Here is a 14,124-nt window from a genome sequence, read left to right as displayed (position 1 = left end):
CCACAGCCGCAAGCGGCTGCAGAAACGCTGAAAATGCCGCTCGGTGTGCACCAGCCCTTAGACAGATTCTGTTGATAGCTTAAAGTACTAATTGAATTGTATTATTTGTTATGACCTTCTGCTAGCCTTGACTACCCTCCTGTCTTGTGATTCTGTGCCTTCGCCTATCTGATCTGGTTGCCGACTGGCTTATCCCTCACTCTGTTTCTGTCTTCCGTTTTTGTGCTGTATCTGCCCGTGTGTTGCCAAACTGGCTAGTCTGACTCTCCTGCCCTCACCAGGGAGCTTAGTCCTGGTGAGGGGCCCTTAGGTTAGTTATCACCTGCTCTTCAGGTAGATAGCTGCAGTACAGTCTGAATCATCTAGATAGCTGCAGTACAGTCTGAATCATCTAGATAGCTGCAGTACAGTCTGAATCAATTCAATTCACTTTATTGTCATTGTGTAACACAACAAAATTACTTTTCATGACAACCCCACGGTGCATATAGGGAACATAGTGATAGTAACAAGGAAGAGAAGAAATTATACAAGTATGCCAGGTATTACAGATGTTTAAACAATTTGTACACAGTGTTAATTATTTCATAGAGGATTCAGAGTTTATCAAGTTTGGGAAAAAGCTGTCTTTCAGTCTGTTTGTGTGTGTGCGGGTTGATCTAAAACGTTTACCTGATGGAAGGAGCTCAAACAAGGCATTTCCAGGGTGAGTGTTGTTTTTGATAATGTTTTTGGCCCTTCTCAAGCTGCGAGTATTATACAAAAGTTTGGAAGTTGCCTGCGGACACACTAAGCCGAAGGCGCCCGCTCTCGTCAGATCACAGAAGCTAAGTGGCTTCAGGCCTGGTTAGTAGCTGCATGGGAGACCGGCTGTGAACCCCAGGTGCTGCAGGTGTTTTTTTGGGTTTGAGGCCCAATGGCTATGAACACGCATGGGAAGCCTCACCTTCAAGGCGCCGGAACGGCGCCCTGGATGTTGCCTGCGGCCACACTAAGCCGAAAGCGCCCGCTCTCGTCAGATCGCGGAAGCTAAGCGGCTTCAGGCCTGGTTAGTAGCTGCATGGGAGACCGGCTGTGAACCCCAGGTGCTGCAGGCGTTGTTTTGGGTTTGAGGCCCAATGGCTATGAGCACGCGTGGGAAGCCTCACCTTCAAGGCGCCGAAACGGCGCCCTGGAGGTTGCCTGCGGCCACACTAAGCCGAAAGCGCCCGCTCTCGTCAGATCGCGGAAGCTAAGCGGCTTCAGGCCTGGTTAGTAGCTGCATGGGAGACCGGCTGTGAACCCCAGGTGCTGCAGGCGTTGTTTTGGGTTTGAGGCCCAATGGCTATGAGCACGCGTGGGAAGCCTCACCTTCAAGGCGCCGGAACGGCGCCCTGGAGGTTGCCTGCGGCCACACTAAGCCGAAAGCGCCCGCTCTCGTCAGATCGCGGAAGCTAAGCGGCTTCAGGCCTGGTTAGTAGCTGCATGGGAGACCGGCTGTGAACCCCAGGTGCTGCAGGCGGTTTTTTGGGTTTGAGGCCCAATGGCTATGAGCACGCGTGGGAAGCCTCACCTTCAAGGCGCCGGAACGGCGCCTTGGAGGTTGCCTGCGGCCACACTAAGCTGAAAGCGCCCGCTCTCGTCAGATCGCGGAAGCTAAGCGGCTTCAGGCCTGGTTAGTAGCTGCATGGGAGACTGGCTGTGAACCCCAGGTGCGGCAGGCGTTTTTTTGGGTTTGAGGCCCAATGGCTATGAGCACGCGTGGGAAGCCTCACCTTCAAGGCGCCGGAACGGCGCCCTGGAGGTTGCCTGCGGCCACACTAAGCCGAAGGCGCCCGCTCTCGTCAGATCGCGGAAGCTAAGCGGCTTCAGGCCTGGTTAGTAGCTGCATGGGGGACCGGCTGTGAACCCCAGGTGCTGCAGGCGTTGTTTTGGGTTTGAGGCCCAATGGCTATGAGCACGCGTGGGAAGCCTCACCTTCAAGGCGCCAGGGAACGGCGCCCTGGAGGTTGCCTGCGGCCACACTAAGCCGAAAGCGCCCGCTCTCGTCAGATCGCGGAAGCTAAGCGGCTTCAGGCCTGGTTAGTAGCTGCATGGGAGACCGGCTGTGAACCCCAGGTGCTGCAGGTGGTTTTTTGGGTTTGAGGCCCAATGGCTATGAGCACGCGTGGGAAGCCTCACCTTCAAGGCGCCGGAACAGCGCCTTGGAGGTTGCCTGCGGCCACACTAAGCCGAAAGCGCCCGCTCTCGTCAGATTGCGGAAGCTAAGCGGCTTCAGGCCTGGTTAGTAGCTGCATGGGAGACCGGCTGTGAACCCCAGGTGCGGCAGGCGTTTTTTTGGGTTTGAGGCCCAATGGCTATGAGCATGCGTGGGAAGCCTCACCTTCAAGGCGCCGGAACGGCGCCCTGGAGGTTGCCTGCGGCCACACTAAGCCGAAAGCGCCCGCTCTCGTCAGATCGCGGAAGCTAAGCAGCTTCAGGCCTGGTTAGTAGCTGCATGGGAGACCGGCTGTGAACCCCAGGTGCGGCAGGCGGTTTTTTGGGTTTGAGGCCCAATGGCTATGAGCACGCGTGGGAAGCCTCACCTTCAAGGCGCCGGAACGGCGCATTGGAGGTTGCCTGCGGCCACACTAAGCCGAAAGCGCCCGCTCTCGTTAGATCGCGGAAGCTAAGCGGCTTCAGGCCTGGTTAGTAGCTGCATGGGAGACCGGCTGTGAACCCCAGGTGCGGCAGGTGTTTTTTTGGGTTTGAGGCCCAATGGCAATGAGCACGCGTGGGAAGCCTCACCTTCAAGGCGCCGGAACGGCGCCCTGGAGGTTGCCTGCGGCCACGCTAAGCCGAAAGCGCCCGCTCTCGTCAGATCGCGGAAGCTAAGCGGCTTCAGGCCTGGTTAGTAGCTGCATGGGAGACCGGCTGTGAACCCCAGGTGCTGCAGGCGTTTTTTTGGGTTTGAGGCCCAATGGCTATGAGCACGCGTGGGAAGCCTCACCTTCAAGGCGCCGGAGCGGCGCCTTGGAGGTCGCCTGCGGCCACACTAAGCCGAAAGCGCCCGCTCTTGTCAGATCGCGGAAGCTAAGCGGCTTCAGGCCTGGTTAGTAGCTGCATGGAAGACCGGCTGTGAACCCCAGGTGCGGCAGGCGTTTTTTTGGGTTTGAGGCCCAATGGCTATGAGCACGCGTGGGAAGCCTCACCTTCAAGGCGCCGGAATGGCGCCCTGGAGGTTGCCTGCGGCCACACTAAGCCGAAAGCGCCCGCTCTCGTCAGATCGCGGAAGCTAAGCGGCTTCAGGCCTGGTTAGTAGCTGCATGGGAGACTGGCTGTGAACCCCAGGTGCTGCAGGCGTTTTTTTGGGTTTGAGGCCCAATGGCTATGAGCACGCGTGGAAAGCCTCACCTTCAAGGCGCCGGAACGGCGCCCTGGAGGTTGCCTGCGGCCACACTAAGCCGAAAGCGCCCGCTCTCGTCAGATCGCGGAAGCTAAGCGGCTTCAGGCCTGGTTAGTAGCTGCATGGGAGACTGGCTGTGAACCCCGGGTGCTGCAGGCGTTTTTTTGGGTTTGAGACCCAATGGCTATGAGCACGCGTGGGAAGCCTCACCTTCAAGGCGCCGGAACGGCGCCCTGGAGGTTGCCTGCGGCCACACTAAGCCGAAAGCGCCCGCTTTCGTCAGATCGCGGAAGCTAAGCGGCTTCAGGCCTGGTTAGTAGCTGCATGGGAGACCGGCTGTGAACCCCAGGTGCTGCAGGTGTTTTTTTGGGTTTGAGGCCCAATGGCTATGAGCACGCGTGGGAAGCCTCACCTTCAAGGAGCCGGAACGGCGCCGTGGAGGTTGCCTGCGGCCACACTAAGCCGAAAGCGCCCGCTCTTGTCAGATCGCGGAAGCTAAGTTGCTTCAGGCCTGGTTAGTAGCTGCATGGGAGACTGGCTGTGAACCCCAGGTGCTGCAGGCGTTTTTTTGGGTTTGAGACCCAATGGCTATGAGCACGCGTGGGAAACCTCACCTTCAAGGCGCCGGAACGGCGCCCTGGAGGTTGCTTGCGGCCACACTAATCCGAAAGCGCCGGCTCTCGTCAGATCGCGGAAGCTAAGCGGCTTCAGGCCTGGTTAGTAGCTGCATGGGAGACCGGCTGTGAACCCCAGGTGCTGCAGGTGTTGTTTTGGGTTTGAGGCCCAATGGCTATGAGCACGCGTGGGAAGCCTCACCTTCAAGGCGCCGGAACGGCGCCCTGGAGGTTGCCTGCGGCCACACTAAGCCGAAAGCGCCCGCTCTCGTCAGATCGCGGAAGCTAAGCGGCTTCAGGCCTGGTTAGTAGCTGCATGGGAGACCGGCTGTGAACCCCAGGTGCTGCTGGCGTTTTTTTGGGTTTGAGGCCCAATGGCTATGAGCACGCGTGGGAAGCCTCACCTTCAAGGCGCCGGAACGGCGCCCTGGAGGTTGCCTGCGGCCACACTAAGCCGAAAGCGCCCGCTCTCGTCAGATCGCGGAAGCTAAGCGTCTTCAGGCCTGGTTAGTAGCTGCATGGGAGACCGGCTGTGAACCCCAGGTGCTGCAGGCGTTGTTTTGGGTTTGAGGCCCAATGGCTATGAGCACGCGTGGGAAGCCTCACCTTCAAGGCGCCGGAACGGCGCCCTGGAGGTTGCCTGCGGCCACACTAAGCCGAAAGCGCCCGCTCTCGTCAGATCGCGGAAGCTAAGCGGCTTCAGGCCTGGTTAGTAGCTGCATGGGAGACTGGCTGTGAACCCCAGGTGCTGCAGGCATTTTTTTGGGTTTGAGGCCCAATGGCTATGAGCACGCGTGGGAAGCCTCACCTTCAAGGCGCCGGAACAGCGCCCTGGAGGTTGCCTGCGGCCACACTAAGCCGAAAGCGCCCGCTCTCGTCAGATCGCGGAAGCTAAGCGGCTTCAGGCCTGGTTAGTAGCTGCATGGGAGACCGGCTGTGAACCCCAGGTGCTGCAGGCGTTGTTTTGGGTTTGAGGCCCAATGGCTATGAGCACGCGTGGGAAGCCTCACCTTCAAGGCGCCGGAACGGCGCCCTGGAGGTTGCCTGCGGCCACGCTAAGCCGAAAGCGCCCGCTCTCGTCAGATCGCGGAAGCTAAGCGGCTTCAGGCCTGGTTAGTAGCTGCATGGGAGACCGGCTGTGAACCCCAGGTGCTGCAGGTGTTTTTTTGGGTTTGAGGCCCAATGGCTATGAGCACGCGTGGGAAGCCTCACCTTCAAGGCGCCGGAGCGGCGCCTTGGAGGTTGCCTGCGGCCACACTAAGCCGAAAGCGCCCGCTCTTGTCAGATCGCGGAAGCTAAGCGGCTTCAGGCCTGGTTAGTAGCTGCATGGAAGACCGGCTGTGAACCCCAGGTGCGGCAGGCGGTTTTTTGGGTTTGAGGCCCAATGGCTATGAGCACGCGTGGGAAGCCTCACCTTCAAGGCGCCGGAATGGCGCCCTGGAGGTTGCCTGCGGCCACACTAAGCCGAAAGCGCCCGCTCTCGTCAGATCGCGGAAGCTAAGCGGCTTCAGGCCTGGTTAGTAGCTGCGTGGGAGACCGGCTGTGAACCCCAGGTGCTGCAGGCGTTTTTTTGGGTTTGAGGCCCAATGGCTATGAGCACGCGTGGAAAGCCTCACCTTCAAGGCGCCGGAACGGCGCCCTGGAGGTTGCCTGCGGCCACACTAAGCCGAAAGCGCCCGCTCTCGTCAGATCGCGGAAGCTAAGCGGCTTCAGGCCTGGTTAGTAGCTGCATGGGAGACCGGCTGTGAACCCCGGGTGCTGCAGGCGTTTTTTTGGGTTTGAGACCCAATGGCTATGAGCACGCGTGGGAAGCCTCACCTTCAAGGCGCCGGAACGGCGCCCTGGAGGTTGCCTGCGGCCACACTAAGCCGAAAGCGCCCGCTTTCGTCAGATCGCGGAAGCTAAGCGGCTTCAGGCCTGGTTAGTAGCTGCATGGGAGACCGGCTGTGAACCCCAGGTGCTGCAGGTGTTGTTTTGGGTTTGAGGCCCAATGGCTATGAGCACGCGTGGGAAGCCTCACCTTCAAGGCGCCGGAACGGCGCCCTGGAGGTTGCCTGCGGCCACACTAAGCCGAAAGCGCCCGCTCTCGTCAGATCGCGGAAGCTAAGCGGCTTCAGGCCTGGTTAGTAGCTGCATGGGAGACCGGCTGTGAACCCCAGGTGCTGCTGGCGTTTTTTTGGGTTTGAGGCCCAATGGCTATGAGCACGCGTGGGAAGCCTCACCTTCAAGGCGCCGGAACGGCGCCCTGGAGGTTGCCTGCGGCCACACTAAGCCGAAAGCGCCCGCTCTCGTCAGATCGCGGAAGCTAAGCGTCTTCAGGCCTGGTTAGTAGCTGCATGGGAGACCGGCTGTGAACCCCAGGTGCTGCAGGCGTTGTTTTGGGTTTGAGGCCCAATGGCTATGAGCACGCGTGGGAAGCCTCACCTTCAAGGCGCCGGAACGGCGCCCTGGAGGTTGCCTGCGGCCACACTAAGCCGAAAGCGCCCGCTCTCGTCAGATCGCGGAAGCTAAGCGGCTTCAGGCCTGGTTAGTAGCTGCATGGGAGACTGGCTGTGAACCCCAGGTGCTGCAGGCATTTTTTTGGGTTTGAGGCCCAATGGCTATGAGCACGCGTGGGAAGCCTCACCTTCAAGGCGCCGGAACAGCGCCCTGGAGGTTGCCTGCGGCCACACTAAGCCGAAAGCGCCCGCTCTCGTCAGATCGCGGAAGCTAAGCGGCTTCAGGCCTGGTTAGTAGCTGCATGGGAGACCGGCTGTGAACCCCAGGTGCTGCAGGCGTTGTTTTGGGTTTGAGGCCCAATGGCTATGAGCACGCGTGGGAAGCCTCACCTTCAAGGCGCCGGAACGGCGCCCTGGAGGTTGCTTGCGGCCACACTAATCCGAAAGCGCCCGCTCTCGTCAGATCGCGGAAGCTAAGCGGCTTCAGGCCTGGTTAGTAGCTGCATGGGAGACCGGCTGTGAACCCCAGGTGCTGCAGGTGTTGTTTTGGGTTTGAGGCCCAATGGCTATGAGCACGCGTGGGAAGCCTCACCTTCAAGGCGCCGGAACGGCGCCCTGGAGGTTGCCTGCGGCCACACTAAGCCGAAAGCGCCCGCTCTTGTCAGATCGCGGAAGCTAAGCGGCTTCAGGCCTGGTTAGTAGCTGCATGGGAGACCGGCTGTGAACCCCAGGTGCTGCTGGCGTTTTTTTGGGTTTGAGGCCCAATGGCTATGAGCACGCGTGGGAAGCCTCACCTTCAAGGCGCCGGAACGGCGCCCTGGAGGTTGCCTGCGGCCACACTAAGCCGAAAGCGCCCGCTCTCGTCAGATCGCGGAAGCTAAGCGTCTTCAGGCCTGGTTAGTAGCTGCATGGGAGACCGGCTGTGAACCCCAGGTGCTGCAGGCGTTGTTTTGGGTTTGAGGCCCAATGGCTATGAGCACGCGTGGGAAGCCTCACCTTCAAGGCGCCGGAACGGCGCCCTGGAGGTTGCCTGCGGCCACACTAAGCCGAAAGCGCCCGCTCTCGTCAGATCGCGGAAGCTAAGCGGCTTCAGGCCTGGTTAGTAGCTGCATGGGAGACTGGCTGTGAACCCCAGGTGCTGCAGGCATTTTTTTGGGTTTGAGGCCCAATGGCTATGAGCACGCGTGGGAAGCCTCACCTTCAAGGCGCCGGAACAGCGCCCTGGAGGTTGCCTGCGGCCACACTAAGCCGAAAGCGCCCGCTCTCGTCAGATCGCGGAAGCTAAGCGGCTTCAGGCCTGGTTAGTAGCTGCATGGGAGACCGGCTGTGAACCCCAGGTGCTGCAGGCGTTGTTTTGGGTTTGAGGCCCAATGGCTATGAGCACGCGTGGGAAGCCTCACCTTCAAGGCGCCGGAACGGCGCCCTGGAGGTTGCCTGCGGCCACACTAAGCCGAAAGCGCCCGCTCTCGTCAGATCGCGGAAGCTAAGCGTCTTCAGGCCTGGTTAGTAGCTGCATGGGAGACCGGCTGTGAACCCCAGGTGCTGCAGGCGTTGTTTTGGGTTTGAGGCCCAATGGCTATGAGCACGCGTGGGAAGCCTCACCTTCAAGGCGCCGGAACGGCGCCCTGGAGGTTGCCTGCGGCCACACTAAGCCGAAAGCGCCCGCTCTCGTCAGATCGCGGAAGCTAAGCGGCTTCAGGCCTGGTTAGTAGCTGCATGGGAGACTGGCTGTGAACCCCAGGTGCTGCAGGCATTTTTTTGGGTTTGAGGCCCAATGGCTATGAGCACGCGTGGGAAGCCTCACCTTCAAGGCGCCGGAACAGCGCCCTGGAGGTTGCCTGCGGCCACACTAAGCCGAAAGCGCCCGCTCTCGTCAGATCGCGGAAGCTAAGCGGCTTCAGGCCTGGTTAGTAGCTGCATGGGAGACCGGCTGTGAACCCCAGGTGCTGCAGGCGTTGTTTTGGGTTTGAGGCCCAATGGCTATGAGCACGCGTGGGAAGCCTCACCTTCAAGGCGCCGGAACGGCGCCCTGGAGGTTGCCTGCGGCCACACTAAGCCGAAAGCGCCCGCTCTCGTCAGATCGCGGAAGCTAAGCGGCTTCAGGCCTGGTTAGTAGCTGCATAGGAGACCGGCTGTGAACCACAGGTGCGGCAGGCGTTTTTTTGGGTTTGAGGCCCAATGGCTATGAGCACGCGTGCGAAGCCTCACCTTCAAGGCGCCGGAACGGCGCCCTGGAGGTTACCTGCGGCCACACTAAGCCGAAAGCACCCGCTCTCGTCAGATCGCGGAAGCTAAGCGGCTTCAGGCCTGGTTAGTAGCTGCATGGGAGACCGGCTGTGAACCATAGGTGCTGCAGGCGTTTTTTTGGGTTTGAGGCCCAATGGCTATGAGCACGCGTGGGAAGCCTCACCTTCAAGGCGCCGGAACGGCGCCTTGGAGGTTTCCTGTGGCCACACTAAGCCGAAAGCGCCCGCTCTCGTCAGATCGCGGAAGCTAAGCGGCTTCAGGCCTGGTTAGTAGCTGCATGGGAGACCGGCTGTGAACCCCAGGTGCTGCAGGCGGTTTTTTGGGTTTGAGGCCCAATGGCTATGAGCACGCGTGGGAAGCCTCACCTTCAAGGCGCCGGAACGGCGCCTTGGAGGTTGCCTGCGGCCACACTAAGCCGAAAGCGCTCGCTCTCGTCAGATCGCGGAAGCTAAGCGGCTTCAGGCCTGGTTAGTAGCTGCATGGGAGACCGGCTGTGAACCCCAGGTGCGGCAGGCGTTTTTTTGGGTTTGAGGCCCAATGGCTATGAGCACGCGTGGGAAGCCTCACCTTCAAGGCGCCGGAACGGCGCCCTGGAGGTTGCCTGCGGCCACACTAAGCCGAAAGCGCCCGCTCTCGTCAGATCGCGGAAGCTAAGCGGCTTCAGGCCTGGTTAGTAGCTGCATGGGAGACCGGCTGTGAACCCCGGGTGCTGCAGGCGTTGTTTTGGGTTTGAGGCCCAATGGCTATGAGCACGCGTGGGAAGCCTCACCTTCAAGGCGCCAGGGAACGGCGCCCTGGAGGTTGCCTGCGGCCACACTAAGCCGAAAGCGCCCGCTCTCGTCAGATCGCGGAAGCTAAGCGGCTTCAGGCCTGGTTAGTAGCTGCATGGGAGACCGGCTGTGAACCCCAGGTGCTGCAGGTGGTTTTTTGGGTTTGAGGCCCAATGGCTATGAGCACGCGTGGGAAGCCTCACCTTCAAGGCGCCGAAACGGCGCCTTGGAGGCTGCCTGCGGCCACACTAAGCCGAAAGCGCCCGCTCTCGTCAGATCGCGGAAGCTAAGCGGCTTCAGGCCTGGTTAGTAGCTGCATGGGAGACCGGCTGTGAACCCCAGGTGCTGCAGGCGTTGTTTTGGGTTTGAGGCCCAATGGCTATGAGCACGCGTGGGAAGCCTCACCTTCAAGGCGCCGGAACGGCGCCCTGGAGGTTGCCTGCGGCCACACTAAGCCGAAAGCGCCCGCTCTCGTCAGATCGCGGAAGCTATGCGGCTTCAGGCCTGGTTAGTAGCTGCATAGGAGACCGGCTGTGAACCACAGGTGCGGCAGGCGTTTTTTTGGGTTTGAGGCCCAATGGCTATGAGCACGCGTGGGAAGCCTCACCTTCAAGGCGCCGGAACGGCGCCCTGGAGGTTGCCTGCGGCCACACTAAGCCGAAAGCGCCCGCTCTCGTCAGATCGCGGAAGCTAAGCGGCTTCAGGCCTGGTTAGTAGCTGCATGGGAGACCGGCTGTGAACCCCAGGTGCTGCAGGCGGTTTTTTGGGTTTGAGGCCCAATGGCTATGAGCACGCGTGGGAACCCTCACCTTCAAGGCGCCGGAACGGCGCCTTGGAGGTTGCCTGCGGCCACACTAAGCCAAAATCGCCCGCTCTCGTCAGATCGCGGAAGCTAAGTGGCTTCAGGCCTGGTTAGTAGCTGCATGGGAGACCGGCTGTGAACCCCAGGTGCGGCAGGCGGTTTTTTGGGTTTGAGGCCCAATGGCTATGAGCACGCGTGGGAAGCCTCACCTTCAAGGCGCCGGAACGGCGCCCTGGAGGTTGCCTGCGGCCACACTAAGCCGAAAGCGCCCGCTCTCGTCAGATCGCGGAAGCTAAGCGGCTTCAGGCCTGGTTAGTAGCTGCATGGGAGACCGGCTGTGAACCCCAGGTGCTGCAGGCGTTGTTTTGGGTTTGAGGCCCAATGGCTATGAGCACGCGTGGGAAGCCTCACCTTCAAGGCGCCGGAACGGCGCCCTGGAGGTTGCCTGCGGCCACACTAAGCCGAAAGCGCCTGCTCTCGTCAGATCGCGGAAGCTAAGCGGCTTCAGGCCTGGTTAGTAGCTGCATGGGAGACCGGCTGTGAACCCCAGGTGCTGCAGGCGGTTTTTTGGGTTTGAGGCCCAATGGCTATGAGCACGCGTGGGAAGCCTCACCTTCAAGGCGCCGGAACGGCGCCTTGGAGGTTGCCTGCGGCCACACTAAGCCGAAAGCGCCCGCTCTCGTCAGATCGCGGAAGCTAAGCGGCTTCAGGCCTGGTTAGTAGCTGCATGGGAGACCGGCTGTGAACCCCAGGTGCGGCAGGCGTTTTTTTGGGTTTGAGGCCCAATGGCTATGAGCACGCGTGGGAAGCCTCACCTTCAAGGCGCCGGAACGGCGCCCTGGAGGTTGCCTGCGGCCACACTAAGCCGAAAGCGCCCGCTCTCGTCAGATCGCGGAAGCTAAGCGGCTTCAGGCCTGGTTAGTAGCTGCATGGGAGACCGGCTGTGAACCCCAGGTGCTGCAGGCGTTGTTTTGGGTTTGAGGCCCAATGGCTATGAGCACGCGTGGGAAGCCTCACCTTCAAGGCGCCAGGGAATGGCGCCCGGGAACGGCGCCCTGGAGGTTGCCTGCGGCCACACTAAGCCGAAAGCGCCCGCTCTCGTCAGATCGCGGAAGCTAAGCGGCTTCAGGCCTGGTTAGTAGCTGCATGGGAGACCGGCTGTGAACCCCAGGTGCTGCAGGCGGTTTTTTGGGTTTGAGGCCCAATGGCTATGAGCACGCGTGGGAAGCCTCACCTTCAAGGCGCCGTAACGGCGCCTTGGAGGTTGCCTGCGGCCACACTAAGCCGAAAGCGCCCGCTCTCGTCAGATTGCGGAAGCTAAGCGGCTTCAGGCCTGGTTAGTAGCTGCATGGGAGACCGGCTGTGAACCCCAGGTGCTGCAGGCGTTGTTTTGGGTTTGAGGCCCAATGGCTATGAGCACGCGTGGGAAGCCTCACCTTCAAGGCGCCGGAACGGCGCCCTGTAGGTTGCCTGTGGCCACACTAAGCCGAAAGCGCCCGCTCTCGTCAGATTGCGGAAGCTAAGCGGCTTCAGGCCTGGTTAGTAGCTGCATGGGAGACCGGCTGTGAACCCCAGGTGCTGCAGGCGGTTTTTTGGGTTTGAGGCCCAATGGCTATGAGCACGCGTGGGAAGCCTCACCTTCAAGGCGCCGGAACGGCGCCTTGGAGGTTGCCTGCGGCCACACTAAGCCGAAAGCGCCCGCTCTCGTCAGATCGCGGAAGCTAAGCGGCTTCAGGCCTGGTTAGTAGCTGCATGGGAGACCGGCTGTGAACCCCAGGTGCGGCAGGCGTTTTTTTGGGTTTGAGGCCCAATGGCTATGAGCACGCGTGGGAAGCCTCACCTTCAAGGCGCCGGAACGGCGCCCTGGAGGTTGCCTGCGGCCACACTAAGCCGAACGCGCCCGCTCTCGTCAGATCGCGGAAGCTAAGCGGCTTCAGGCCTGGTTAGTAGCTGCATGGGAGACCGGCTGTGAACCCCAGGTGCTGCAGGCGTTGTTTTGGGTTTGAGGCCCAATGGCTATGAGCACGCGTGGGAAGCCTCACCTTCAAGGCGCCGGAACGGCGCCCTGGAGTTTGCCTGCGGCCACACTAAGCCAAAAGCGCCCGCTCTTGTCAGATCGCGGAAGCTAAGCGGCTTCAGGCCTGGTTAGTAGCTGCATGGGAGACCGGCTGTGAACCCCAGGTGCTGCAGGCGGTTTTTTGGGTTTGAGGCCCAATGGCTATGAGCACGCGTGGGAAGCCTCACCTTCAAGGCGCCGTAACGGCGCCTTGGAGGTTGCCTGCGGCCACACTAAGCCGAAAGCGCCCGCTCTCGTCAGATCGCGGAAGCTAAGCGGCTTCAGGCCTGGTTAGTAGCTGCATGGGAGACCGGCTGTGAACCCCAGGTGCGGCAGGCGTTTTTTTGGGTTTGAGGCCCAATGGCTATGAGCACGCGTCGGAAGCCTCACCTTCAAGGCGCCGGAACGGCGCCCTGGAGGTTGCCTGCGGCCACACTAAGCCGAAAGCGCCCGCTCTCGTCAGATCGCGGAAGCTAAGCGGCTTCAGGCCTGGTTAGTAGCTGCATGGGAGACGGGCTGTGAACCCCAGGTGCTGCAGGCGTTGTTTTGGGTTTGAGGCCCAATGGCTATGAGCACGCGTGGGAACCCTCACCTTCAAGGCGCCGGAACGGCGCCTTGGAGGTTGCCTGCAGCCACACTAAGCCGAAAGCGCCCGCTCTCGTCAGATCGCGGAAGCTAAGCGGCTTCAGGCCTGGTTAGTAGCTGCATGGGAGACCGGCTGTGAACCCCAGGTGCGGCAGGTGTTTTTTTGGGTTTGAGGCCCAATGGCTATGAGCACGCGTGGGAAGCCTCACCTTCAAGGCGCCGGAACGGCGCCCTGGAGGTTGCCTGCGGCCACACTAAGCTGAAAGCGCCCGCGCTTGTCAGATCGCAGAAGCTAAGCGGCTTCAGGCCTGGTTAGTAGCTGCATGGGAGACCAGCTGTGAACCCCAGGTGCTGCAGGTGTTTTTTTGGGTTTGAGACCCAATGGCTATGAGCACGCGTGGGAAGCCTCACCTTCAAGGCGCCGGAACGGCGCCCTGGAGGTTGCCTGCGGCCACACTAAGCCGAAAGCGCCCGCTCTCGTCAGATCGTGGAAGCTAAGCGGCTTCAGGCCTGGTTAGTAGCTGCATGGGAGACCGGCTGTGAACCCCAGGTGCTGCAGGCGTTTTTTTTGGGTTTGAGGCCCAATGGCTATGAGCACGCGTGGGAAGCCTCACCTTCAAGGCGCCGGAACGGCGCCCTGGAGGTTGCCTGCGGCCACACTAAGCCGAAAGTGCCCGCTCTTGTCAGATCGTGAAAGCTAAGCGGCTTCAGGCCTGGTTAGTAGCTGCATGGGAGACCGGCTGTGAACCCCAGGTGCGGCAGGTGTTTTTTTGGGTTTGAGACCCAATGGCTATGAGCACGCGTGCGAAGCCTCACCTTCAAGGCGCCGGAACGGCGCCCTGGAGGTTACCTGCGGCCACACTAAGCCGAAAGCACCCGCTCTCGTCAGATCGCGGAAGCTAAGCGGCTTCAGGCCTGGTTAGTAGCTGCATGGGAGACCGGCTGTGAACCATAGGTGCTGCAGGCGTTTTTTTGGGTTTGAGGCCCAATGGCTATGAGCAAGCGTGGGAAGCCTCACCTTCAAGGCGCCGGAACGGCGCCTTGGAGGTTGCCTGTGGCCACACTAAGCCGAAAGCGCCCGCTCTCGTCAGATCGCGGAAGCTAAGCGGCTTCAGGCCTGGTTAGTAGCTGCATGGGAGACCGGCTGTGAACCCCAGGTGCTGCAGGCGGTTTTTTGGGTTTGAGGCCCAATGGCTATGAGCACGCGTGGGAAGCCTCACCTTCAAGGCGCCGGAACGGCGCCTTGGA

At 60.8% G+C, this 14,124-nt stretch overlaps 16 non-coding genes and 50 pseudogenes across 16 annotated transcripts; all 66 read left to right on the top strand.

The window, feature by feature from the left end:
- The first annotated feature begins 776 nt into the window (after positions 1-776).
- Positions 777-895, top strand: LOC137554304 (5S ribosomal RNA; annotated as a pseudogene).
- An 83-nt stretch (positions 896-978) lies between these two features.
- LOC137554671 (5S ribosomal RNA) lies at positions 979-1,097 on the top strand. Its single transcript, XR_011027419.1, has one exon. It is a non-coding gene; the product is annotated as a 5S ribosomal RNA (ribosomal RNA).
- An 83-nt stretch (positions 1,098-1,180) lies between these two features.
- LOC137554670 (5S ribosomal RNA) lies at positions 1,181-1,299 on the top strand. The gene has a single exon (XR_011027418.1). It is a non-coding gene; the product is annotated as a 5S ribosomal RNA (ribosomal RNA).
- An 83-nt stretch (positions 1,300-1,382) lies between these two features.
- Positions 1,383-1,501, top strand: LOC137554669 (5S ribosomal RNA). Its single transcript, XR_011027417.1, has one exon. It is a non-coding gene; the product is annotated as a 5S ribosomal RNA (ribosomal RNA).
- Positions 1,502-1,584: 83 nt separating this feature from the next.
- LOC137550680 (5S ribosomal RNA) lies at positions 1,585-1,703 on the top strand (annotated as a pseudogene).
- An 83-nt stretch (positions 1,704-1,786) lies between these two features.
- Positions 1,787-1,905, top strand: LOC137558193 (5S ribosomal RNA; annotated as a pseudogene).
- Positions 1,906-1,990: 85 nt separating this feature from the next.
- On the top strand, positions 1,991-2,109 carry LOC137557348 (5S ribosomal RNA; annotated as a pseudogene).
- An 83-nt stretch (positions 2,110-2,192) lies between these two features.
- On the top strand, positions 2,193-2,311 carry LOC137549503 (5S ribosomal RNA; annotated as a pseudogene).
- Positions 2,312-2,394: 83 nt separating this feature from the next.
- LOC137549593 (5S ribosomal RNA) lies at positions 2,395-2,513 on the top strand (annotated as a pseudogene).
- Positions 2,514-2,596: 83 nt separating this feature from the next.
- On the top strand, positions 2,597-2,715 carry LOC137549229 (5S ribosomal RNA; annotated as a pseudogene).
- Positions 2,716-2,798: 83 nt separating this feature from the next.
- LOC137557735 (5S ribosomal RNA) lies at positions 2,799-2,917 on the top strand (annotated as a pseudogene).
- Positions 2,918-3,000: 83 nt separating this feature from the next.
- Positions 3,001-3,119, top strand: LOC137551750 (5S ribosomal RNA; annotated as a pseudogene).
- An 83-nt stretch (positions 3,120-3,202) lies between these two features.
- Positions 3,203-3,321, top strand: LOC137558383 (5S ribosomal RNA; annotated as a pseudogene).
- Positions 3,322-3,404: 83 nt separating this feature from the next.
- On the top strand, positions 3,405-3,523 carry LOC137559321 (5S ribosomal RNA; annotated as a pseudogene).
- Positions 3,524-3,606: 83 nt separating this feature from the next.
- On the top strand, positions 3,607-3,725 carry LOC137547788 (5S ribosomal RNA; annotated as a pseudogene).
- An 83-nt stretch (positions 3,726-3,808) lies between these two features.
- LOC137553170 (5S ribosomal RNA) lies at positions 3,809-3,927 on the top strand (annotated as a pseudogene).
- Positions 3,928-4,010: 83 nt separating this feature from the next.
- LOC137552389 (5S ribosomal RNA) lies at positions 4,011-4,129 on the top strand (annotated as a pseudogene).
- An 83-nt stretch (positions 4,130-4,212) lies between these two features.
- On the top strand, positions 4,213-4,331 carry LOC137558264 (5S ribosomal RNA; annotated as a pseudogene).
- An 83-nt stretch (positions 4,332-4,414) lies between these two features.
- LOC137559122 (5S ribosomal RNA) lies at positions 4,415-4,533 on the top strand (annotated as a pseudogene).
- An 83-nt stretch (positions 4,534-4,616) lies between these two features.
- On the top strand, positions 4,617-4,735 carry LOC137557667 (5S ribosomal RNA; annotated as a pseudogene).
- An 83-nt stretch (positions 4,736-4,818) lies between these two features.
- On the top strand, positions 4,819-4,937 carry LOC137554668 (5S ribosomal RNA). Its single transcript, XR_011027416.1, has one exon. It is a non-coding gene; the product is annotated as a 5S ribosomal RNA (ribosomal RNA).
- Positions 4,938-5,020: 83 nt separating this feature from the next.
- On the top strand, positions 5,021-5,139 carry LOC137547543 (5S ribosomal RNA; annotated as a pseudogene).
- Positions 5,140-5,222: 83 nt separating this feature from the next.
- On the top strand, positions 5,223-5,341 carry LOC137551749 (5S ribosomal RNA; annotated as a pseudogene).
- Positions 5,342-5,424: 83 nt separating this feature from the next.
- On the top strand, positions 5,425-5,543 carry LOC137556635 (5S ribosomal RNA). The gene has a single exon (XR_011029276.1). It is a non-coding gene; the product is annotated as a 5S ribosomal RNA (ribosomal RNA).
- An 83-nt stretch (positions 5,544-5,626) lies between these two features.
- LOC137556779 (5S ribosomal RNA) lies at positions 5,627-5,745 on the top strand. Its single transcript, XR_011029418.1, has one exon. It is a non-coding gene; the product is annotated as a 5S ribosomal RNA (ribosomal RNA).
- An 83-nt stretch (positions 5,746-5,828) lies between these two features.
- On the top strand, positions 5,829-5,947 carry LOC137547787 (5S ribosomal RNA; annotated as a pseudogene).
- Positions 5,948-6,030: 83 nt separating this feature from the next.
- On the top strand, positions 6,031-6,149 carry LOC137558262 (5S ribosomal RNA; annotated as a pseudogene).
- Positions 6,150-6,232: 83 nt separating this feature from the next.
- On the top strand, positions 6,233-6,351 carry LOC137559121 (5S ribosomal RNA; annotated as a pseudogene).
- An 83-nt stretch (positions 6,352-6,434) lies between these two features.
- On the top strand, positions 6,435-6,553 carry LOC137557666 (5S ribosomal RNA; annotated as a pseudogene).
- Positions 6,554-6,636: 83 nt separating this feature from the next.
- Positions 6,637-6,755, top strand: LOC137554667 (5S ribosomal RNA). The gene has a single exon (XR_011027415.1). It is a non-coding gene; the product is annotated as a 5S ribosomal RNA (ribosomal RNA).
- An 83-nt stretch (positions 6,756-6,838) lies between these two features.
- On the top strand, positions 6,839-6,957 carry LOC137549243 (5S ribosomal RNA; annotated as a pseudogene).
- Positions 6,958-7,040: 83 nt separating this feature from the next.
- Positions 7,041-7,159, top strand: LOC137549183 (5S ribosomal RNA; annotated as a pseudogene).
- An 83-nt stretch (positions 7,160-7,242) lies between these two features.
- On the top strand, positions 7,243-7,361 carry LOC137559120 (5S ribosomal RNA; annotated as a pseudogene).
- Positions 7,362-7,444: 83 nt separating this feature from the next.
- LOC137557665 (5S ribosomal RNA) lies at positions 7,445-7,563 on the top strand (annotated as a pseudogene).
- An 83-nt stretch (positions 7,564-7,646) lies between these two features.
- LOC137554666 (5S ribosomal RNA) lies at positions 7,647-7,765 on the top strand. The gene has a single exon (XR_011027414.1). It is a non-coding gene; the product is annotated as a 5S ribosomal RNA (ribosomal RNA).
- An 83-nt stretch (positions 7,766-7,848) lies between these two features.
- Positions 7,849-7,967, top strand: LOC137559119 (5S ribosomal RNA; annotated as a pseudogene).
- Positions 7,968-8,050: 83 nt separating this feature from the next.
- Positions 8,051-8,169, top strand: LOC137557664 (5S ribosomal RNA; annotated as a pseudogene).
- Positions 8,170-8,252: 83 nt separating this feature from the next.
- On the top strand, positions 8,253-8,371 carry LOC137554665 (5S ribosomal RNA). The gene has a single exon (XR_011027413.1). It is a non-coding gene; the product is annotated as a 5S ribosomal RNA (ribosomal RNA).
- Positions 8,372-8,454: 83 nt separating this feature from the next.
- Positions 8,455-8,573, top strand: LOC137551666 (5S ribosomal RNA; annotated as a pseudogene).
- An 83-nt stretch (positions 8,574-8,656) lies between these two features.
- LOC137549034 (5S ribosomal RNA) lies at positions 8,657-8,775 on the top strand (annotated as a pseudogene).
- An 83-nt stretch (positions 8,776-8,858) lies between these two features.
- LOC137559328 (5S ribosomal RNA) lies at positions 8,859-8,977 on the top strand (annotated as a pseudogene).
- Positions 8,978-9,060: 83 nt separating this feature from the next.
- Positions 9,061-9,179, top strand: LOC137548662 (5S ribosomal RNA; annotated as a pseudogene).
- Positions 9,180-9,262: 83 nt separating this feature from the next.
- LOC137556778 (5S ribosomal RNA) lies at positions 9,263-9,381 on the top strand. The gene has a single exon (XR_011029417.1). It is a non-coding gene; the product is annotated as a 5S ribosomal RNA (ribosomal RNA).
- An 85-nt stretch (positions 9,382-9,466) lies between these two features.
- On the top strand, positions 9,467-9,585 carry LOC137557347 (5S ribosomal RNA; annotated as a pseudogene).
- Positions 9,586-9,668: 83 nt separating this feature from the next.
- On the top strand, positions 9,669-9,787 carry LOC137554664 (5S ribosomal RNA). The gene has a single exon (XR_011027412.1). It is a non-coding gene; the product is annotated as a 5S ribosomal RNA (ribosomal RNA).
- Positions 9,788-9,870: 83 nt separating this feature from the next.
- Positions 9,871-9,989, top strand: LOC137553569 (5S ribosomal RNA; annotated as a pseudogene).
- An 83-nt stretch (positions 9,990-10,072) lies between these two features.
- LOC137554663 (5S ribosomal RNA) lies at positions 10,073-10,191 on the top strand. The gene has a single exon (XR_011027411.1). It is a non-coding gene; the product is annotated as a 5S ribosomal RNA (ribosomal RNA).
- An 83-nt stretch (positions 10,192-10,274) lies between these two features.
- On the top strand, positions 10,275-10,393 carry LOC137549843 (5S ribosomal RNA; annotated as a pseudogene).
- An 83-nt stretch (positions 10,394-10,476) lies between these two features.
- Positions 10,477-10,595, top strand: LOC137554662 (5S ribosomal RNA). Its single transcript, XR_011027410.1, has one exon. It is a non-coding gene; the product is annotated as a 5S ribosomal RNA (ribosomal RNA).
- Positions 10,596-10,678: 83 nt separating this feature from the next.
- Positions 10,679-10,797, top strand: LOC137557795 (5S ribosomal RNA; annotated as a pseudogene).
- An 83-nt stretch (positions 10,798-10,880) lies between these two features.
- Positions 10,881-10,999, top strand: LOC137559228 (5S ribosomal RNA; annotated as a pseudogene).
- An 83-nt stretch (positions 11,000-11,082) lies between these two features.
- LOC137554659 (5S ribosomal RNA) lies at positions 11,083-11,201 on the top strand. The gene has a single exon (XR_011027408.1). It is a non-coding gene; the product is annotated as a 5S ribosomal RNA (ribosomal RNA).
- Positions 11,202-11,299: 98 nt separating this feature from the next.
- LOC137554658 (5S ribosomal RNA) lies at positions 11,300-11,418 on the top strand. Its single transcript, XR_011027407.1, has one exon. It is a non-coding gene; the product is annotated as a 5S ribosomal RNA (ribosomal RNA).
- An 83-nt stretch (positions 11,419-11,501) lies between these two features.
- On the top strand, positions 11,502-11,620 carry LOC137558820 (5S ribosomal RNA; annotated as a pseudogene).
- An 83-nt stretch (positions 11,621-11,703) lies between these two features.
- On the top strand, positions 11,704-11,822 carry LOC137547908 (5S ribosomal RNA; annotated as a pseudogene).
- Positions 11,823-11,905: 83 nt separating this feature from the next.
- LOC137559227 (5S ribosomal RNA) lies at positions 11,906-12,024 on the top strand (annotated as a pseudogene).
- Positions 12,025-12,107: 83 nt separating this feature from the next.
- LOC137556818 (5S ribosomal RNA) lies at positions 12,108-12,226 on the top strand. Its single transcript, XR_011029456.1, has one exon. It is a non-coding gene; the product is annotated as a 5S ribosomal RNA (ribosomal RNA).
- Positions 12,227-12,309: 83 nt separating this feature from the next.
- Positions 12,310-12,428, top strand: LOC137549598 (5S ribosomal RNA; annotated as a pseudogene).
- Positions 12,429-12,511: 83 nt separating this feature from the next.
- Positions 12,512-12,630, top strand: LOC137559226 (5S ribosomal RNA; annotated as a pseudogene).
- Positions 12,631-12,713: 83 nt separating this feature from the next.
- Positions 12,714-12,832, top strand: LOC137548461 (5S ribosomal RNA; annotated as a pseudogene).
- An 83-nt stretch (positions 12,833-12,915) lies between these two features.
- Positions 12,916-13,034, top strand: LOC137548857 (5S ribosomal RNA; annotated as a pseudogene).
- An 83-nt stretch (positions 13,035-13,117) lies between these two features.
- Positions 13,118-13,236, top strand: LOC137553739 (5S ribosomal RNA; annotated as a pseudogene).
- An 83-nt stretch (positions 13,237-13,319) lies between these two features.
- LOC137558641 (5S ribosomal RNA) lies at positions 13,320-13,438 on the top strand (annotated as a pseudogene).
- An 84-nt stretch (positions 13,439-13,522) lies between these two features.
- On the top strand, positions 13,523-13,641 carry LOC137554138 (5S ribosomal RNA; annotated as a pseudogene).
- Positions 13,642-13,724: 83 nt separating this feature from the next.
- LOC137549033 (5S ribosomal RNA) lies at positions 13,725-13,843 on the top strand (annotated as a pseudogene).
- Positions 13,844-13,926: 83 nt separating this feature from the next.
- On the top strand, positions 13,927-14,045 carry LOC137556965 (5S ribosomal RNA; annotated as a pseudogene).
- The last annotated feature ends 79 nt before the right edge of the window (positions 14,046-14,124 follow it).

The sequence above is a fragment of the Hyperolius riggenbachi genome, chromosome 2, assembly GCF_040937935.1.
Source record: "Hyperolius riggenbachi isolate aHypRig1 chromosome 2, aHypRig1.pri, whole genome shotgun sequence".
Lineage (NCBI taxonomy): Eukaryota > Metazoa > Chordata > Amphibia > Anura > Hyperoliidae > Hyperolius > Hyperolius riggenbachi.
This window is presented reverse-complemented; position numbering and strand designations above follow the sequence as displayed.